This window comes from Muntiacus reevesi, chromosome 4 (genome assembly GCF_963930625.1).
Source record: "Muntiacus reevesi chromosome 4, mMunRee1.1, whole genome shotgun sequence".
Taxonomy (NCBI): Eukaryota; Metazoa; Chordata; class Mammalia; order Artiodactyla; family Cervidae; genus Muntiacus; species Muntiacus reevesi.
Genome location: NC_089252.1, coordinates 70,926,115 through 70,948,915, shown reverse-complemented (window position 1 = coordinate 70,948,915; position 22,801 = coordinate 70,926,115). Strand labels below are relative to the sequence as shown.

General features: G+C 41.8%; 1 protein-coding gene across 2 annotated transcripts in view; it reads right to left on the bottom strand.

Moving 5' to 3' along the window:
* Window positions 1-22,801, bottom strand: part of ITGA9 (integrin subunit alpha 9) — a 350,067-nt gene that overhangs the window by 39,237 nt on the left and 288,029 nt on the right. The gene's annotated exons all lie outside the window — the stretch shown is intronic.

Here is a 22,801-nt window from a genome sequence, read left to right as displayed (position 1 = left end):
AAAAGAAATCTGGATGAGTGGTCCATCCCAAGGAAAGATTGCGAGCCTGGAATCCCTTCAGAGGTGGTCACGGTAGAGCCCAAAGCTAACTGTTACCCTGGTCCATCCTCTAGGAGAGAGTAATGGCAGAAAATCTGAAAGGCAGACGCAGTAGTATCAACGAGGCCAAATAATAAAGAAAAGTGGATGCTGAGTCATGAAATAATTGAGATGCAATGGCACAGAACACACGAGTGAGATGTGACTAGGAAACAGTAAGACTTAAGGAACTTTAAAAACAGCCTTAGAGCAACTCTGAGATGACCATTCATGTTCGTTTGGATATGGAAAATGAGACTCAGGTTAAGTCATTTGCCGACAATCACACAGACCAGAACTCATTGAACCTAGATCTGCTGAGTTCCAGCCTTCAGGCAAGGTCCACGGCCAGAGGTTTTCAAACTGCTCCATGGGACCCATAGGGTGCTATGAAACTCCTTAGTGGATTTCCTAGAGAGGAGAAGGGGCACCAAACAGGACTGCTATGGGCCCCCATCTCTATTCCAACTAGAGCATCAACCACCTACAATGGCATTTAAAACCAGGATTCTGCTACCAAAAAAATAAAATAAAAATTGGGCAACCACTGCATTGCGTCATACAGGAGCTTATATGTCCAAGGAGCTCTTGTTGAATTACCTGACTTTGCTTCTGACAGCTTTTGAAAGGCTGGTGGAAAAACAATGCTGACCAACGGCAATGTTAAAAACAAATCATAACAATAGTACAGTCTTCCATGTTGGTTTCTTTAAGAACAACACTATTTTTGGTGCCTAAACTGGGGAAATACTGGAAAAAAAAAAAGAAGCCTCCTTTATATATCATCATATCAAGTTGTTTGTAGTTGCAGCCTTGACATGACTTAAGGTCAAGTCACAAAATTAATAGTAATTCATAATTTAGGATTATGTTTACAATTGATTTTAGCCAGAATCATCTATTTAAACTACACTCTCCTATCTTTAATGCCTTTGAGTAAAATATAGTGTGTCTACATTGATTCAAGAATGCTTCAGTTTCTCATTTGTGGTAAGGTTTAAATTTTTTACATGGAAACTTCTAACTTCAGCTAACAGAACTAATATTTGGACAAAGAACTATAAAATCTCCAAATGTGATAAATAAATCTCTATTTTATCTTTGAATATTTATGCCTGGATTTACTATATATGCCTGAAGATAAATAAGATGAAAGTTGATTTCCTCAAATTAACTCTTAGAAAATAGTGTTACCTTTAAAAGTTTCTCAAACTTTTGGGACTTACTGTTCTTTATAATACATTGGTAGCCTTTCGCTTCTCCAGGGGATCTTCCCAACCCAGGGATCAAACCCAGGTCTCCTGCATTGCAGGTAGATTCTTTATCAGTTGAGCCACCAAGGCGCCCAAGAATACTGGAGTGGGTAGCCTATCCCTTCTCCAGTGGATCTTGCTGGCCCAGGAATTGAATTGGGATCTCCTGCATTGTAGGTGGATTCTTTACTAGCTGAGCTACTGGGCAAGCCCTTTACTATACATGCCTGAAGATAAATAAGATGAAGGTTTATTTCCTCAAGTTAACTCTCAGAGAATAGTGCTGGCTTTAAAAAAGTTGCTCATACTTTTGGGACCTACCATACTTTATAATACACTGCATTTTGCTTGTTTGTTTTTGGCCCTGCTCTGCAGCTTGCAGGGATATTAGTTTCCCAACCAAGAATTGAACCTGGGGCCAGGGCAGAGAAAGCTCCAAGTCCTAACCAGGGACTTCCAGGGAACTAAAGGGACTTAGGGCTCTTTAAAAGTATCTTGTAATTTGATACTCTCTCAGTTGAAATCTGGGAAGATATACCAGCCTGAAATGGTCTTAATCAGTGCTGGTTCTGGATGCTTTGGAGGTCACTGTTGCTGCTGCTAAGTCGCTTCAGTCGTGTCCAACTCTGTGCAACCCCATAGACGGCAGCCCACCAGGTTCCGCCGTCCCTGGGATTCTCCAGGCAAGAACACTGGAGTGAGTTGCCATTTCCTTCTCCAATGCATGAAAGCGAAAAGTGAAAGTGAAGTCACTCAGTCGTGTCTGACTCTTAGTGACCCCATGGACTGCAGCCTACCAGGCTCCTCCATCCATGGGATTTTCCAGACAAGAGTATTGGAGTGGGGTGCCATTGCCTTCTCCTTTGAGGTCACTAGAGGCAATTAATGGGAAGGAGGCAATGAGATTTAACATAGACGTGGTGATTATTTTGGGGTGCAACTTTTTTAAGTTGTGATAAATATTTTAAAGTTCATTTTTAGAAAGCAAAACATTAGTTGCTTACATTGTGAGAAATGTGAATAATCACTTCCAAGACAAATGAGAAAAATAACTGTTGCAACATTATGCATATGAGTCTTTGTGTCTAGCAATACCATTTCAGCATCAAACACGAATTCAAAATGTTCTGCATTTCAAATAAATTAGATGAATTGAAGATGATATGCTTTGGAATACTGTCAACTTAAAGAGTGGCTTTAATAATGCAATCCATTGATCTCAGAAAATGTACATCTGCATGAAATCATTTTGTGAAATGTGTGAATCAAAAGAGCAATATAAATTAATCTAGTATTCTTTGATAATTTTCAGTGTATAATACCTGATTAGGTTAAGTATTACAAGTAGGTATTTACATTTATAACTTTGTTAAAAAATTAAGGTAAAATTTACATTCCCTAAAAATGCACAGATTCTAAGGGTATAGTTTGATGAATTTTGACAAATGAAGTCACGCATATAACCACCATCCCAGGGAAGGGACAGAACATCCATTACTCCAGAAAGATTCCCTGACTCTTTTCCAGTCAATTCCCATCCCCCACCTCAAAGGCAGTCACAGTTCTGATTCCTGTTAAACTGGCCAAAAAACTTTGCTAAATTCACCTCTTTGGAAAAGTGGGGGACTGTGTTCTTTGGGGGATGCTCTCTTTTTGGGTATACACAGCACCTCGCAGATGGAAAAAATTTTGTTCATTGACCATTTGAGAACTTGAATGTGTGCTCATGTTAATTCCAATCATATTTCACTCGGAAGCATGTGGGTCCCCATTTTCCTGTTTGTCTTCAGCCACCGTTTGCTAAAAGGCTGTTGGAGGGCCCGTCCTTCTGTAGCCCTGTGGCATTCACGTTCCTTCAGGCCGGGCTCCTCAAAACACATTTAATCTGGATTGAGAGGGACGGAACCCTGAGTCTTGCAGGATGCACCCGTTCCTAACTAAAATCAGGGTTGGGGCAGAGCTCCTCCTGGCTCCACAGTGGATGATTCAGGTTTCTAGGCCGGGGGTGGGGGGGTTCACCGTCAGCCAGGTTCACCATCATCCCCACGGGACACCAGCACCGTGGGGCAAGGGGCGGGGAATCACAGCCGGAGGAACGAGGGCCAACTTTGGCTCCAAGATGGGGCAGAGACACAGCTCAGAGCTCTACCTTCCTTTGTCCCCCTGGAGTCTCAGGGGCCTGTGAAAAGGGTGATGATGGGGATGTGATGTGATCTGACAGGACATCTGATCTGCCCCAGGGGAATCTGGGGAAGGGAAGCAGAAGCTGAGTCTGTGGTGAATGAAAATCTCAGCCAGTCGTGCTGACTGTGGTTACACGGGAGTCACGTCAACTGGGGAAAATGACAATTTTGGGGGAGGTTCAGGGTAGTCTCTCTCAGAGGAGGATAAAGGTTGCTCCGTGCTGCACAGGTCTGGTTCATGCCAGCTAATCCGCTTGTAGACACTCCCTCAGCTAAAACGAGCAACTCAGGCCCTGGCTAGGGTCATGAGGGTGAGGGACTGTTCCACGTGCATGGATAGAACAGGTGCGACAGACATAACGGCACTCGACACTTGTGCAGCCCTTACTGCACAACCCTGTGAGGTGAGTGCAGTTAGTTAGCATTTTAGATGAGGAAGTTGACAGGCAAGGGGAGGCCATGTCTCCCAGAGGGCAGGCAGCAGAGCTGGGCTGGAGCACAGGTCATTCAGCTCCAGAGACCTTCTTGCAAACTTTCCTGCCTCTTAGATCCAGAGGCCGAGGGTGGGGCTGGGGTGGGGGTCACAGAGGGATTAGAGGTGGAGATGGAGGTGGAGGGAAGCCATCCCTTCCTGTTCTTACCCAGGTCAAAGGGAAGGAACCATGAACCTACAAGCCCAGAAATATCGGAGTCCTCCATCTGACCCACTTCTGCTCCATGGGAGATAAAGTGCCTGCTGGCTGGGGGGCCAGGCCACTCCGTGCTGTCTCAGGCTGGAAGGGGAACAGAACATCCTGGAATGTTGTTTCTGGAAGGCAGCTCCAAGATCATGTGGTCCCGTGGCCTTGGCTGACAGATAAGGAACCAGAGGTCCTGAGATTCGTGACTCGTCCAAGGTCACCTGATTGGTTGGTGGCAGCAAGCAGCACCCAGTGAAGGGATGCTCTGGCACAAATGGTCCTGGGTTTCACCTCCTAACAGCTGAGGCGGTTCAGGTCTCCAGGGCCTTAGCTTCCTCATGTGTGAAATTAGGATGGTGGTCTGCTGCTGCTGCTGGTCTACATGGTCACTAAGGTTGTCCCCAGCTGTTAATTCTGCCCCTTGAGGATTCTCCTGCCTTTTCATTAGCACGTGGAGTCACCTAGTCTCCTGCTACACAGATAAGCAATTACTCAGCACCCAGCTCCCACAACTGGGTTCTAACCACTCTCTCCGGTGGTGAAGTCATCAAGGGGAAGCAAGGTTTTCTTCTTGCAGACAATCCAAGCACCATGGCGCTCATTTTCCAATGGCTTCATTTCTGTGGCTGACCGAGGACTCTGCAGCCATCGACCCCTGCTCAGCCCTGCCCACCCACTTCTCATCTATTTTCCAGACTATCTGACTCCAAACACTTCTCATGACACGGCCGCTCATGTCCTCAGGGAGCTGAAAGAGGCCATATCTACTGGAATGTGAATAAAAGAACTTTACCAAACACAGAAAAAAGGACAAGAGGACGTGGGACACTGTGTCAAGGCGGAATTTGGCCAAGGCAACTATTGAGGGTTTGCTTTGCCATTTGGCCTCCACCTCTCCCCTGGTCCTGACCCGAAAGAAAACATTGTGCAAGCTGAAACCAAGCACTGGTTGTGATTTGGGAAACTGTAGGGAGCCCAAGAGAACGTGGACATCATTTAGTGGCAGAGTTTCGGTCAGCCTCAGTCAGGGGAACCTTCGTGGTCAGAAGCCTCCAAGGGCGCAGGCTTGTCCAAGGATGAAGTATCCTCAGGGTACTCTAGGTAGCCGGGCAAAACCTCATTCAAGATACTGGGTTTGAAGTATGAATTAGGCCTGACTCATGGGTAAAATACTGGAAAAGGGAATTAACTCTCTGTGTTGAATGTTACCATTATCTGTTACCAGGTGGAAAAGGACATCTAGACTCCCTAGAGTGTGGTGATCTGATAAAAGGGCTGGAAGAAACAGGGCGTGTCCATGCTGCAGCCTCAAAAGAGCGGACTGTACAAGGTACTGACAGTAGGTGGCTGACTGGGAGCGAGAGAGAGGACACAGGTCTCGCTCAGGTGCCCAGAACACAACTCCTTAACAGAGTCCCTTTCCCTGGGCCTGGAGGGACAGGGAAGCCCTCCAACCTGTTTTCTAAGTCTTCCTGCTCCAGGCACATCACCTTGGAAGCTGATTTCAGCTGCTTAAGGCCCCTTCTCCATGCTGAGGTCAGGTATAAATGGGAATAATACTAGCTAACATTGGGTGCTAGTCTATAGTTATGAAACTGAAAGTTGCTCAGTGTGTCTGACTCTTTGCAACACCATGGACCATACAGTCCACAGAATTCTCCAGGCCATAATACTGGAGTGGGTAGCCGTTCCCTTCTCCAGAGGATCTTCCCAACCCAGGGATTGAACCCAGGTCTCCCGCATCACAGGTGGATTCTTTACCATCTGAGCCACCAGAGAAACAAAGTTATGGAATAGATTTAATCCTTGTAACACCCACTCACAGAGGGTGCTATTATCAGTAGGTGACCATATGATTTATTGTCTAAACAGGGATAGTTTTTGAGAATGAAGTGGGGAAGTCAACCAGACAGAACAGCAAGAAAGACCTGTATCAGGGATGCACCAGGCAAACTGGGGCATCTGGTCTCCTTAAGTTTCACTCTATTTTATTTACAGATGAGAAAACTGAGGCCCAGAGAGGTTAAGGAACCTGTCACGTGCCTATCAACTCTGACTGTGGAAGGAGCACCATCTCCAAAGTCCCTACCAGGCGAGATTGGGCACTTTCAGGGTGGTATGGCCATGGACCAAAGTCTCCACCAGGACGCTCCCTCTCCAGCTTCACCTTCCTTGCATCCAGACCCTCTTGTCCCACTATATCATAGTTTATCTTTCATTAGCCCTCAGAGCAGAGCTCCTATTGTGACTGTCGATCTTGCCCACATGTTTCTTTTTCAACCAGCAAGTTGGCCCCTGTCATGAACTGCACCCCTGACTCAGAGAAGGTGGCCCTGCAGGTAGATTTTAGAGGGTAAAGACACTTCTAGAGAGTAACGGGGACAGGGGAGAGGGGAATCGCAGGTGCAAAGGCATGGAGGTACAAACAGGAGGTTTGGGTCTAGAGAGCCGGGGAGTTCAACATGGTCAAGCATTGGATGAATGGCGCTCGGGAGTAGTGACCAGAAGTGAGGCAGGAGAGGTGGGCATGGACACAAAGGAAGACCTTGCAGGCAAGTCATAGAGGCGGGGAGTGATCCAGAAGGTAGAGTAACATGTCTCAAAATTGAGGGACCATTTTTTTATCTCAGATATGTGGTATTATTGGTATATTTTTAGCAGGCTAATGCATGGATTTCCTCTTTCAACTGGCATCAGCCTCATTCCTTAACCACATTCCAAATGACTGGGTTCTAGGCATGGGAAGGGTCACCAAAGTGTCCCCGGCTTGATGCCCTCCCCACTACCCTGGACACAGTACAACGGAAAGAGAAGAGAAACGGAAGGTTAAATTAATAGAGGAATAAATTCAGTGGCAACAGTTCTTCCCAGGAGCCATGTCTTCACCAATGTGGGTCTCAGGTGAAGTCTGGTCTAGAAACTATGTTTGTTGAAATGACTTGGATTAAAGGGAGGCATAGGTTCATTTTTTAAAATAACATGTGTTTCATGTTAATGCACATTTATCTGTTAATCATTGACTTTCTGTTCTCTGCTACATCCCAGGGCTGGTTTTCCATATCATGTGACACCGATCACAGTTGATGGCAACTGGGTAAACATGACCCATCCCCTGACTTACCACCTGCTCTTCTAAATTCACACGACCCTTGAGCTTAAAAACCCAGAGAATGTTTTGAATGCCTACTTTGCTAATTCAATTACCTACTGCCTACTCTTGGAACAAAGATATAAGAAGATAACAAGTCCCTTCTCTGTCATAGGAGGCTGAACACTGGCCACAATGGCTTTGGTAATATAAATTTTAAATTGAAACATTATTTCAATGTTTGAAATAAAAATAGTCCTCATAAAAGGATTCAGAAATGATACCAATTGGTTAATTTAGCCAATCTAAGATGTTTACTACTAGAAAGATAAATAAAAGCTACACTTCCATTCAGCAAAATGTAAACTATGATAGTTTTCTATAGTCTGAAAGTGCCCTTAATATTATCCCTTATGTTAATCACATTGCTATGATTTCCTATTGAGTGTCTTGATATTTACCAAAGAACAGTGAATGATGACAACAATTTAATAATAAATCCTAAGACAAATACTTTTATGTGTCACCTTTCAAGACTGTATAATGTAGACACAGAATAACCTAGCAGGGGTAGGCGCTCAAAATCTCCATTTATTCACTCTGATGTCTCAAACTGCAATGACTATTTAAAACAAGAACAAAAAAACAGTGATAACCATCTTGTGTAGTTCCTTATAATAGCTATGCCCAGTTCTTTGTTACTAATATATTTGAAAGATTGGGAACACAATTTTTGTGTATGTGTGTGCGCACATCATTTAAAGGTAGGAGTTGTCAAAGGCATCCTTTGGTAGGCCTTTCTCAAGAATTATGCATTCTTTTGCTTTGTGAAAGGGTCCCCTTGCTTATCAGTTTGGCAAGTTACGATTTTCTGATATTTACCTCTGTGGGTAGCTAGAGACTCCAATGTGTTCCTACAAACAGATGAAAAAGAAAAGCACTTTGATGACCACAACAGTACAAGGTAAGTGAATATGAGGTTCTAGCTTTGGACAGGCCCTGCTAGACCCACTCAAGTGAAGGGCTATGTTCTGGTTTCAAAATGAAATGGGTAAATGAGAACACAGAACAGCCACCCATAAATAATAGCCCGTTGACAAACCTGAAGAGTTGGAACAGAAGGAGCAAGAAATGTAACAATGACCTAGTGCCTTTTATTAATAATTTCTAGAAAGGGAAAGTAAGTGACTCTAAAAAGCCTGGAAAGATCGTAACTTCAACTCCAGATGTCTTCTCTCTTTCCAGTTGAAAATTATCTTCTAAATAAAAGACTTGCCTCCCCAACCCCCTCCCTGTCCCTTAAGGCCACTGTGAAAAGTGGTATTTGATCTGAAAGGTCAGCATGTTAGTGAGACCAAAACTAAAACAGAAAATAAAGAGGCAAAGCCTCAAAACCAACATTCCAGAGGAAAGAAAGAGTATGTTCTGTTGTATAATTCTGACCTCTGTATGAATCTGCCATTATTTCATACAAGATATCACTTCTTACAATAAAAGGCAATAATTTTTTTCCCCATCAGTTCTAGGGTTTGGCTAAAACAATGGTATTTTTCACCATCCCCTGCCCAGATTTCCCCTGGTGTCACAGGCCAACATGCTGAAAAGTCAAGAGTGCAGGCCACCACTAAGACTGCCCTGTAAAACAGGGTTCATTTACATTTAATCAGGGAAAGACAAGTCCCCCTTCACCCCCCATGAGGCCCATTTCAAAGCTTCGGGATAGCCTTTTACTCTAGTTAAAGTGATGCAGATGGCATGTAGTTTCAGAGAAGCAGTGACACCAAAGAATTTCCAGATGTGGTCAGATTCTCTTTAGCAAAAAACTTAAGTATGCTATCTGAGCACTTGATGTGCATGCCAAAAATATTTTCCTTCCACAGATAATGAAACATTTTGGAAGCAGAATGGTCTGTTGATTTGGATAATAAATGAGTCAGTAGCCTCCATGTGGGACATAACATAGTCCCTGGAATTGTACTGCTTATTTAAACTCCGGTTGTAGTTCTTGGACTGATTTTATGGTAAAGAACAAAGCTCATACCTATCTTATGTTAAAGGATAAAGCAGTACACCTATGGATTCACTGAGTTATCTCTCCATTTATTAGACATATAACTTTGTTATTGCTCTTTTACCAAAAGGTAAATAATAATCATTTTCTGGATGCTATATTTCAGGTATAAACACCTGTCTAACCTCTTACGCTGCCTTTCTGAGGGAGTACACACAAAAGCCATGAAAAGAGAAACCTAGATGTCATTCATTGAATCTAAAGCTTCAAGACTTCGTGAAAGGCCTGAAATATGCATTTTGGCACATGTTTAGGAGAAGTAAATGGAGTTGGCACCCTGACAGCTGGGGAGATAATGACTTCTCAGTGTCTAACGATGTTGAGGAAGTTCCCTGTGGTCAAAACATACCTGGTAGGTCTATCAGAAATGAGTTTTCCTGTTTCCGTGCCTCTGATGCACTCTCAATTAGTCCTCGGCAGGTTCAATGAGAACCATGTGTTTCTGGGCAATGACTGATGTGCTCTGTTTATCCTCAGTGAGATTTCCTGTTATCAACTTTGCTAACAACCAGCCACGCCTGCAGTGACAGGGCTATGTTGCTTTTGAGGAATGAAAAAAGGAAGGAGGAAAGTAAACTGCATAACCACCAACTTTTAAGGCTGATTTGTTTTGAAGACCAGAGAACACAGGCACCTCAGTATCATCACGCACATGCTACCATGAAGCGTTAATGCTTCCAGATGTCTCAGAAGCCCTGCGCCCAAACCCTGCGACCTCTGATAACTGCAGGGCCCTCAGTCAGCCGGAAGCCGGGCCGGCTGCCCTGACTCACTCCCTCTATCCACAAGGGCTAAAAAGCAGCCTCGGCAACACACGGCGCATGCGTACCAGGTTACCGCTCTCCCCTACCTTTCAGAGATTTCGGGTTGAGTGTAAGCTATGCCCAAAAACACACACGCTTTCTCCCTGTAGCCAAGACTAAAATTGACCCAAGAGCCCAGGAACGTAATTCTTACTCCAGAATTCCATCAGCCATCCCCTCTCTTTTGGTTTCTGCTAAAAGAAAAAATTAAAAGCCAACCTAACCCTGACTCATTTCAGGACCTGATTATTCAGCTCACGTTCAGACATGTGCAGAAAGAAGGAAAAAGAAAGGGGTTTGAGGCCATCGTCGAAATCAGAGGACTTGTGTGTGTGTGTGTGTGTATGTATGTGTGTGTGTGTGTGTGTGTGTTAGAGAGAGAGAGAAACAGAGAGAGGGAGAGAGAGAGACAGAGCAAGAGAGACATAGGCAGAGAATGTTTTCATAATATCTCCAGCCCCAAAATTGTGGAGTTTAAGTTTGCTCTTAGAAGCCTTCATTTTTGATAAGTGATTCAGCCCCTTATTTCAAAGTTTCACATTTTTACTTTTTCCCCACATTGAAATTAAAGCAACTTCTGTTGTGGGTGAAGGGAAACAGTCAAAACATCTCTACCCAGAGATTCTAGTTCACTGCACATTTTCTGAGTTCCTGGAGAGTATGAGGTGCTTGTCAGATGTGCAGCAGGGTGTGAAGGTGTCTAAGGACACACACCTTGTCCTAACACTGAGAGATGTGATGGTGATACTAACAGAGTGGGAGCAGTCACTGCTTTCATCTATCTGAGTGCACACTATGGGCTGGGGAGGCACAGAATACAAGGTGGCTGTGACTTTTACTTTACCAGTGTTTTTAATCTTGTGGAAGAAGAGAGACAAGCAAAAACTGCAATTTCAGACAGTGGTGAGTGCTATGAAGAAACTAACACACAGGGAAACGGGACAAAGCTGACAGGTTTGCAACTTTAGCTGAAGTAGTCAGGGGAGACCTTCCCCAAAAGGTGAACTTTGGGCTCAGATCTATATTATGAGAAGCAATTAGCCATGCGAAGATTTGGGGGGAGAGTGTTCTCAGCAGGGGCAGGTGCAAAGGTCCTGAGGCAAGGCAATCTAGGAAGGCATCTGGGAGGGCTTGGTGGAAGAGAGGATGTGTGAACTGGCTCTTGAGGAATGAGTGGGCTTCCCACAGCCAGAGGGAAGGGAGAAGCATTAGCAAGGTCATGGAGCCCAGAGAAGTGCATGGTGGGTGGGTCAGCATCCTTCATGGTCCAGAGGGGCCGGAAGACAGGGTCAGGGTTGAGGCTGGGGGCAGAGGAGCTTGTAGAACATAGCCTGGAGAGGTGAGTGGAAGGTCATGCAAGGTTTTGGACCTCATGGTTTTGGCCATTAAGATCTGCTTGCTGATCTTTTTACAGAGAACCTCAGGTTGTCTTGGGGAGCTGTAAGGGAAATTATTAGGAATAGAAATACATTTTCAAATGGTAAACCAGGTCATCCCTACCAGAGAAATAATCATTTGTGATAAGGAGAGGTTGGATAAAGATGTATAGTACTTGGGACTCAGTTTTGAATTTTTACTTATTTGGGGATATGAAGAGAACAAAGAGAATGGCTTAGAATGGGAAAAAGAGAACTAAAGGAACTGTGAACTTTTTCGGGAAGAGAAGTGGGAAGAATGACTAAGAAACAGCTCAACTTCTCCACAGAGGGAACCAGGCAACTGTTTTCCATTTTAGGTTAGAAAACATGGGGCAATTAGAGCATGATGAATTGAAGATAGTCATAAAACATGGGATTCAAGGGACATCAGACTGCCTAAATCAGGAGAACTTGCTGAAACACAGTTCTGGAGAGAGGTCTCGATTGTATTCTGTTCAAAGGCAGAGGGGTGGATCATATAACCTCCCCCAAAACCCATTTCAGGGCTGGAAATCCATCTGCTTCTGCTGGAAAGGGTTTCTTCTTTCCACCCCCGCTTCCCTTTCTTATCTCCTTATCACATAACATAAGCTGTATTACTAATAGTTAACTAATTTGGCTTTGGGTGAGTCCTTGAATTTCTACAGAAGAAACTGAGAGTAAAGGAGGGGGAGAAAAGAAGCATGTGCTTCCAGAGACAAACTGATGACTACCAAAGGGGAAAGGGGGGTGGGGGGAGAGATTAGAAGGGTGGGATGAACATATGCACAGACATATACACATTACTATGTGTAAAACAGATAATCATCAAAGACCTGCTGTAATAACTCAATATTCTGTGATAACCTATAAGGGAAAAGAATCTGAAAAAGAATATATACACATGATTGAATCCCTGGCTGAGCATCTGAAACTTACATGATATTATAAAAATCAACTCTGCTTCCATAAAAATATTCAAAAAAAGAGAAGCATGGGTTCACCAAGGGGGAAAATAGTAGACACTGGGGGAAAAAAAAAAAAAGTGAGTTGTTCAATTTTGCTTTGGGTTATTTGCTGGGTTGCTTTAAAGTACCAGGCCTGGCTCATGTACAAGTTACGTCTTGGCCTCTAGCAAGCCTGCTACAGGGAGATTTCTTGTTCCAAATACGCTCTAAGCATAACTAAATCATAAAACCTAGGACTTCTCTCGTGCAAAATGTGTATTAACAACCAGCCAGCTTCAAAAATCAGTGTTACTGTCAGCTGCCGTGGCCAGAGAAGTGACTCACTTTGGGGCAGAGATCTCCCCCATAGGGAGTGCTAACAGGGACACACACAGACTCTTGATGTCTAGTTTGGACCCCACCATGCAGGGGCGCCATGGGGGCTCGTATTTTATTTTATTTTATTTATTTTTAATTTATTTATTTACTCATTTTAACTTTATACAGCATTGTATTGGTTTTGCCATACATTGACTTGAATCCTCCATGGGTGTACATGTGTTCCCCATCCTGAATCCCCCTCCCACCTCCCTCCCCATCCCATCCCTCTGGGTCATCCCAGTGCACCAGGGGGGCTGGTATTTTAAAGGCGAGAAACCAACCAGCACTAAAATCAAGGTAAGAGAATTATCAGGAAACACAGACTTTGGCAAGACCTTATGAGCAAAGAAGATCACCTCACAAACTCCTGCAACAGCTTGGGTTCCCACCACCCCCAACAACCCTCCACCCCCTCCTGCTGCCATCATGAAGGTCTCAGCAAGACCCACAAATTTCCCCACTCGCACCCCCTTTCCTCCTTTATTTTTCTCCAAAGCATTTCTCATTATGTCATGTATTATACATTTTATTTATTACTTGCCTCTACCAGAATGTAAGCTACATGAGGGCTGGAAATTATTATTTTTTGTCTGTTCTGTTGCTCATAGTAACAGTGCTTGCCATAGGGTGCATGCAAAGTAGTTGCCGAATGAATGGAAGTGTGGATTTAAAAATCCCCACGACACCCTTTTGTGGCAAGGACTGTCATCACCATTTTATAGATGAGGAAAGGGAAGCTCCGAAAGAGGTAAGTAACATGCTTTAGATCATGGCGTCTCAAATATTAACATGCAAAAGAATCACTGCATTTAATAAAACACAGATTCTAATTCAGAAAGTCTGGGTGGTGCATGACAGTCTGTCTCTCTACGCTTCTAACTTCCAGGTAATGCTATGGCTGCTGGGCAGTTACATATCCAAACAAAATAGTATTAGGAGCCTTGTAGCAGCTGTAGAGTCTAGTGGTTAAGAGCAGACATCAACCTAATCATTTATTAATGCTGTGACCTTAGGCTAACCTTTCGTTTGTGCCTCTGTTTCCTCACCAAATTATCATGAAGATTAAAAGACTTTGTCCAGGTAGTATTTGGTATAGTTTCTCATCTATAGTAAGTTCTTAATAAAAGTTTATTATTATCATTATTAATGACAATAATATTACCACTACTTCTTTAGCCTAAAAATAATTGTTCCTTCTCAGAATACTAAGGGAATATTATTAAGTTATTGGAAGGACTGTTGCTGAAGCTGAAGCTCCAATACTTTAGCCACCTGATGCAAAGAATTGACTTATCAGAAAAGACCCTGATGCTGGGAAAGGTTGAAGGCAAAAGGAAAAGGGGGCAGCTGAGGATAAGGTGGCTAGACAGTATCACTGACTCAGTGAACATGAATCTGAGCAAACTTGGAGAGACAGCGGAAGTCAGCGGAGATTGGAGTGCTACAGTCCATGGGGTCACATAGAGTTGGACACGAGTTAGTGACGGAACAACAAAAAGTTATAGTCTACTTTACTAACATAGGAAAAGTCTACATTTAAACTGGGAATGATGACGACTCACATCTACTATCAAAACATTAGAAACTTCTACTGAATATATTATGTGAGAACTTTGAAGCAAGGTCTGAAAAGTGGAATTGTTGGTATTTGTACTTTTAATTCTGATAGTTACTGTCAAATTGTCCTTCACACCAACAGTACTTGAGACTGCCCATTTTCCCTCGTCTTAACCAACAGTGGATATTAACAATCTTTTAGATTTTTGCCAGTTTAATGGGGGGGGAACACCTCATTTTTATTTCAGTTTACATTGCTCTGATTACTGGTGAAGTTAATGTTTATTTGCCATTTAAATGTCTTTATGTTTGTCATTAAAATTTCTTCTTTTATGAATTTCCTGTTCATATTGCTCTTCCCATTTTTATAATTTTGGGCCTTTTCATTTTTATATGTGTAAGTCCTTACATATTATTTGTATGTGAACTATGTTGCCAGTATATTCTCCCAAATATCTTTTAGTTTTGTTTATGATGCATTTTGATCATGAAAGACATTAATATTTTCATAGATTTAAACTTGCTAATCTTCTCTTATGGGCTTTAGAATTTATAACTTGCTTGGGAAGACAACCTTTCCCATACAAAGATTATAAAAATATTCAGTACTTTTAACTGATATTTCTTTTTTACATGTAACTTTTTAATCCATCTCTTTTTTTTTTTTTCAGTCAGTTACCAGTTTTCTAAAATTTCTTCCCAAATGGATAGACAATTTTCTTCATATCATTTATTTTGAAGGAGTCTATATATAATACTTCTATTGTTTGGGATGATTATTTCATCAGATATTTTTTCTTCCTCCTCCTCTCTATCCTCTCCTCTGGAACTTTAATTATATGTATTTCAGTATGCTTTACGGTGTCCCACAGGTCTTTGAGGCTTTACTTGTTTTTCTCTACAGTTGGCCTTCCTCATCCACAGGTTCCACATCTATGGATCCAATCAACCACAGGTTTAAAACATTTGGGAAGAAAATTCCAGAAAGTTCCAAAAAGTAAAACTTGGATTTGTCACATGCCAACAACTATTTATATAGTATTTACAATGTAATTGCAACGATTTAAAATTCTGTTTACACTGTATTAGTCACTATAAATAACCGAGAGATTATTTAAAGAATATGGCAGGATGTGTGTATGGGCTCCCCTGGTGGCTCAGTGGTAAAGAATCCCCCTGCCAGTGCAGGAGGTGTGGGTTTGATCCTTGAGTCAGGAAGATCCCCTGGAGAAGAAATGGCAACCCACTCCAGCATTCTTGCCTGGGGAATCCCACGGAGAGAGGAGCCTGGTGGGCTACAGTCCACGGGGTCTCAGAGTCAGACAGGTCTTAGTGACTAAACAACAACAACAGAATGTGTGTAGACTCTGTGCAAATACTATGCCATTTTATATAGGGGATTTGGACATCCATGGAATTTGGTATCCATGGGGAGTCCTGGAATCAATGTCCCACAGATACTGAGGGATGACTGTATTCTCTTTTCTGTTAGTTCTTCAGACTGAATAGTTTCTACCAATCTATCTTCAAGTTTGTTGGCTCAGCTCTGCTACCAAGTTCCCCAAGTAATTTTTCATTTCACTTTCCAGAATTTCTACTTGGTTCTTTTTTTATAATCTCCATCTCTTCATTAATATTCTCTATTTGAGGAATCATTGTTATCACACTTTCCTTTAATTCTTTAAACATGGCTTTTTTTAGTTCCTTAGACAGATTTACAAGAACGGCTTTGAAGTCCTTGACTGCTAAGTCCAACATCTGGGCTCCTCAGAGATAGCTTCTATTGATTCCTTTCCCCATCCTGCACAATGCTTTCTCTAGACCTATTTCTTTGCATGTTTTGCAATTTTAAAAAAAAATCTGAACATTTTAATGCATAAGTATTGCAGCAACTCTTTTTGGGGGTGGCAGCTGCTCCCTTTTTTGTTTCTCTTCTTTGTTTAGTGGCTTGCCTGGACTAATTCTGTGGAGCTTGTTTCTCATGAAGTATGTAGCCTCTGATACCTCTGTTAATTTTTTTTACACTTGTTTTTACTTTTAAGCCTGGTTTCCTGAGGCTGTCCTGGATCAACACAGTTTAGTAGTCAGTCAATGACTGGTCAGATGTTTTACATAAATACCTGGATCTCCACCCTTAGCCGATGGACTTGTGTGTGGCTTAGGGAATGCCTTCAAAGGTAAGGCAGTTTATAAGCGTGCCCAAGCTTTTCCTTTGTGCATTCACAAAGCCTCAAATTCAGTTGATTATCTTGGATTTTCTAGGGAAAAAATAATATCATTTGCAATAGGGATACTGTGTTTTCTTTCCTGACAGTAAAGGTTATTCATTTCTTTTTATTGTTATGACCTTAACATGACTAAACTGGAGAGACAAGAGGAGAAACTCATGCCTCCACTCCGTGCTTAGGTGGCAGGGCTCCTAATGTTCCAGCATCAGGCTGAAGTTTTCTATAGGCTCTGATAGGGAACCTTAGTCAAGTAGAGGAGGTTCCCTTCCAGGTTTGCCTTGCTGGAAATTAAAACAAAACAAAACCTCACAAGTGGATGATGTATTTAATTTTTGACTTTTTAGAAGCCCTCATCAAGGTAAGCAGCTGGCTGTATCACCTTTAATCACTTTACTATTAAGAGTGAATAATGCTCATCAGTTTCGTTATGGAGAATCAACCTAGCGTTCCTGGGTTATATCCTACTTTATTCAGGATATATTCTTCTAAAGGGAATTGGTTCGGAAACATTTATTTAGAATTTTTGTATCTGTTTTCAAAGTGAGTTTGGCTTGTGGTTTCCTTTTCTGTGTGAGTGCCCATTCTTCATTTCTGGTTTCTGAATCAGGGTTATATTAGTTTTCTAGAACAGCCTTCATCTTCTACTCTCTGGAACATCTTATATAACATAGAAATTACCTGTTCCTTGAAGGCTTGGTAGAACTTACTTATGTAGCTATCTGGGTCTGGTGCTTTTTTATGGCACAGGTCTTCAGCTATGTTTCATTTTTCTTTAATTATATAAGTTTCAGGTGTGCAGTATTATAATTTAACATCTATATACTACTTTCCCATTTCTTCTAAGGTAACTGGTCTAGCTATATTATTTTACCTCATATACTTCTTTTAGAATTTTTACATGTGTGGAAATTACATTGTGAATAATTTAAAAATCTTCTTCATGTGAGTGTAGTTATTTTATCATTTCTAGGGTTGGTTGTTTTTTGGCATTATTACTCTTTTTTCCTTTCTTGATCAAATTTGCTGTAGGTTTGTGTATTTTATTTGACAAAAGAATCCCCAGCTTTCAGTTTTACTGATGTATGATACTCCCCCTGCCATTTCATGACTTTCACTTTATCTTCAACAGTGTCTTCATTTTTCTTGCTTAGGAATGAAAATATTTTATTGTCCTTTTTTGAGCTCTTGTTATCAATTTAGGTCATTTATTTTCAGTCTTTCCTGTTTTCTACATGTAAGTAGTAACATTTTCTTTTGTGTGGGTTTTGTCTACATCCATGAGTTTTGATATGAACAAGCTTTCACTGTCTTTCATTTCTAATTTGTTTATCCCTTCCTCTACAATTTCTTTTTTTATCTAAAAAGTTAATTAGGATGGTGTTTAAAAACTCCCAAGTAGTTCTGTTTTTGGTTGGCTGCTTGGCTAAACTTCTGTGGTTACCTTCCAAGTTTATTGCATTGTGGTCTGAGTATGTGGCTTGTATTACTTTGACTTTAGAAATTCTGTTCGGATTTGCTTTTGTGGTGTAATACATGGGTAATTTGTGAATGTTCACATATGTTTGAAAAGACATGCATTCCCTTATTTATGTACTAGGAACTCTACTAATTGCTCCAAATACGTTAACTTGTCCCACCCTCACCATGTGAGGTAGATAACCTATTCACAGAGGAGGAAAATAAGCTTGGAGAATTTAGGGGACTTCCTCAATGTTACCAAAAGCTGGTCAGCAAGCAAGAAGTACTAATGAAACCCAGACATTATGACTCATTTTGTCTTGGTCTTTCTCGCTCTAAGAGATCACAATTGTTAGCTGCATTAGTCAAATACATCATTTTTTGAGGAAACTGTAATAAATTTTCCTGAAGTAACTGTGAATGTGTAAATTTCTCCTTGTTTTTTTATCAGGAGGAATAAAACTCTACATGTGTTCTATAGCTGTGTGACTGGTTATGTAAAAATTCACTTAAGTTACAAATTCTCACTGGGCTGTATTTTTAATCATTCTAAAATACATTTTTTTCCCATTTAATATTGTTTTTGCTTCAATTCTATTTTGTTAGATATTAACATTGTTATATTTGCTTTCTTTTTGTTAGTATTTGCCTTATCTTTTTTTGGATGTCTCATAGTCATTTTAAAAAGTGTGTCTCTTAAAAGTAACTTATGCTTGGGTTTAAAAAATACCAATCTGGGAGTCTCTGAATTTCACTAGGGCATTTAAGTCATTCTCAGTTATTCTGATTATTGATATGTTTGGATTTATTCTTGCCATCTCATATATATATATATATATATATATATGTATAAACATAAAATTTTTTCCTTTGCCTTCTTATTCATGAATTCTTTCCTTTTAAATGTTTCTTATTCTTTAGTGGTTTGGATGTCCCACATTGGTTTTATTCTTCTAAGTTGCCAGTAAAATTATTCATGTCAATGTATGGCAAAAACCACCACAATATTGTAAAGTAATTAGCCTCCAGTTAAAATAAATAAACTGATTTTAAAAAAGATAAAACTTTTTTTTTTTTGTACATTTAAGCTTTATTTTTATCAAAGTCTTGAGCTAACTGGTACACAAACTTTTCCCCAAACAAGACAAAGAATCTTTGCTTGTTTTCACTTCCATCTTTCCAGCCTCCTAACTCTCATATTGACAGCATTTGGATCTTCATACTTGATAGTTTAAAAAGCTTAACTGGCATTTTTTCAGTCCTTTCGCACTACATTCTTGAAATCATTAAAGTTTCCGATCCACTATTTTATTCTTTTATACCCATTCTACTACACAGCTCATATATTGAGGGTTTTATTTGAATGGTCAAAATTTTAAATTTACAAAACTCTAACTAATCCTATTTCATGGGAATACTGTCTTTTGTATCTCTCTGAAGGCATCAATCTTGCTCATTGTAAAATCTTATTCTATTTGCCTGGTTAATACACCTTCTGGTGTTAGTTCTTTTTCTGAGAGCAGTTGTTGGCTCACTCACTGTCCTGGGGGGAATGCTGCTCATTCTGTTCATTTCAGTTCAGCCATTGAGTGTTGGTTTCATGTCCAACACTTTGCAAAACCATGGACAGCAGCATGCTGGGCTTCCCTGTCCATTACTGACTTTTGGAGCTTGCTCAAAGTCAATGTCCATCGAGTCGGTGATGCCATCCAACCATCTCATCCTCTGTTATCTCCTTCTCCTCCCACCTTCAATCTTTCCCAGCATCAGAGTCTTTACCAATGAGTCAGTTCTTTGCATCAGGTGGCCAGAGTATTGGAGTTTCAGCTTCAGCATCAGTCCTTCCAATGAATATTTAGGACTGATTGCCTTTAGGATGGACTGGTTGGATCTCCTTGCAGTCCAAGGGGGACTCTCAAGAGTCTTCTCCAACACCACAGTTCAAAAGCATCAATTCTTTGGCCCTCAGCTTTCTTTATAGTCCAACTCTCACATCCATACATGACCACTGGAAAAACCATAGCCTTGACTAGACGGACCTTTGTTGGCAAAGTAATGTCTCTGCTTTTAAATATGCTGTCTAGATTGGTCAAAGTTTTTCTTCCAAGGAGCAAGCATCTTTTAATTTCATGGCTGCAGTCACCATCTGCAGTGATTTTGGAGCCCCCCAAAAGAAAGTCAGCCACCGTTTCCATTGTTTACCCACCTATTTGCCATGTAGTGATGGGACCAGATGCCATGATCTCAGTTTTCTGAATGTTAAGTTTTAAGCTAGCTTTCTCACTCTCCTGTTTCATTTTCATCAAGAGGCTCTTTAGTTCTTCTATGCTTTCTGCCATAAAGGTGGTGTCATCTGCATACATGCTGCTCATTAACTGGGTGATTCTTGGTGGTCTGCTCATCTTCTGTCTTTTCTGTTGATTGAGTCTGCCTGTGGTGACTGCGTAGTGGTACAGGGGGAAGCACATGAGGTCTGAAGTCAGACAGACCTGGCTACAAATCCAGCTCTGTTACTTACTAGCTATGCAATGTTAGGCAAATCTTTGAATCTTGGTTCCTTAACTTGGGATAATGATCTTATCTTATGGAGCTGCTGTGTGGATTAAATTTAACAGCACATAAAAAGGCTACTAAAGCCTCGGGACAGCAGTAAGTTGAGTTCATCTTTCATCAGTTACTCAGGAGAAATTTTTTTTACTCTTCACCCTTTGATTAAATTTTATAGATTTGATAGTCTCAAACCACTTTCATTAAGCAGATATATTTTCCTCAGATCATCCTGGGGGAAAACAATTCAGTCCTCCATTTCTAAATTTAAGCTATTGCACGGTCACTGATATATCAGGTGTATCTTTTCTTCAGAGGGATATGGACATCCTCATCACAAAATAATTAAAGTTCTGGTATTAACTGACTCATTTTGGCAAAAATTTGATCATGGGCAGCCTTGTCTGGTGTACATGCATTGGAAGGTGGTTATAAGTTACTAAGATATAAGTCTTGCCACCCACCTGGATGTTCTAATGGATATTGGTATTAACACTCTATTGATATCAATATCCTAATGGTACCTTATGGCAAAGTTATTGATATGTCTTCTTGGAAAATTATCCCTCATTCATACACTATTTTACTTCCTGGAAATCAGATCAGTTCTTTAGAATCACTGCCCAACAGCATGGACAGAACAGGCCAAAGAGATAAACCTTTTCAGAAGGAAGAAAGAAAGGCATGGCATTTATTTCATGTTTCTTCTAGACTAATATCAGAGTTCTTTGAAAGACCCAGGGCTTTTACCTGGAATAAAGTTCCACCTTTGCACTCTGCAAGCCATCATTTATGACATTTTTCTTCCTGCATATTAAGAGCCAAATGCCAAAACCTTCTCCTCCAGGGTTATAAAGTTGTTCATAGACAGGTTTTCAACTTCAACAACTTGATGTTTGAGTCCTGAGACAACCTCCTATCCTTTCCCTTGAACCTTCATCCCATGTGAATAAGTTTAACTTTGGAGCAGGATTCCACTCAAGGTCAAACGGTCTTGCCTTCATGAGCCATAAAGCTTGCGGCACATGTGCTACCTTGGCCCTGTCTAAGCCTGTACTCAGGGGCTCGGCTAAAAGGCTCATCTTCGCAGCAGGCCCACAACTAGGTGAGGTCGTTACATTTTCCAGGCCAGTTCCCATCTAGCTGTGTGAGAGAAGCTGTATCCTCAGTCTAAGCGGGAACCTACTTGCAGGAGTGACTGCCTGTGGCTTGCCTCACATGGGCAGCTGGGCCCACAGAAACCACTGACCCTGCAGCAGCCCAGTCATTTGCAGGCAATATCCACAGCATGTAGTTAGACAGCCTCTAGTGGCAGGGGGCCTGGCCTTCCCCAATCCTAGGCTAGAGAAACGAAAGTGTGGGCTCACAAGCACACACACACAATGCACCCTAGAAGGAGTGATGCACCTTAGAACCTCGCCAGCTGTCACAGGGTTTAGTACTCACTGTCATGGTGCCAAGATGGCCATCTGCCGTATACCCCAAGAAGACGTAGAGAGCGGTAACCTTCGGGTGTACTTATAAGAGGTGGGTGGGCTTCTCAGGTGGCACTAGTGGTAAAGAGCCTGCCTACCAGTGCAGGAGCCATAAGGCACTCAAGTTCGATCCCCGAGTCAGGAAGATCCCCTGCAGGAGGGTACAGCAACCCACTCCGTTGTTCTTGCCTGGAGAATCCCATGGACAGAGGAGCCTGGTGGGCTCTGGTCCACAGCGTTTCAAAGAGTTGGACACGACTGAAGCGACTTAGCACACATGCACATGAGAGGTGGGCAGAGAGAATGGAGAACCGGGTACCACCCTCACTGTACTCCTTCACACGCTGACCACTCCCTCTGTCTGTAATGTTCTTGTCCCCACATGCTCTCCCGATGAGCACCTACACATCCCCTAAGCCCCGACTCCAAAAGCCTGCTTTCTGAAGCGTGTCCCGTCCCCTCTCCATGGTGGGCTCTGTACACTCCTGGGTCTGGCCATGCCTCCATGACCGCATTTGGTACATGGTGCTGCAACTGTATTTCATAGATCTGTCTCCTGCTAGACTGCATTTCCACCTGTGTTGTGTGATTTATTCCTCTTATCAGAGACTGGCACATCATGGGTGCTTTCTCTGCCAGTGTTTGCAGGATACAT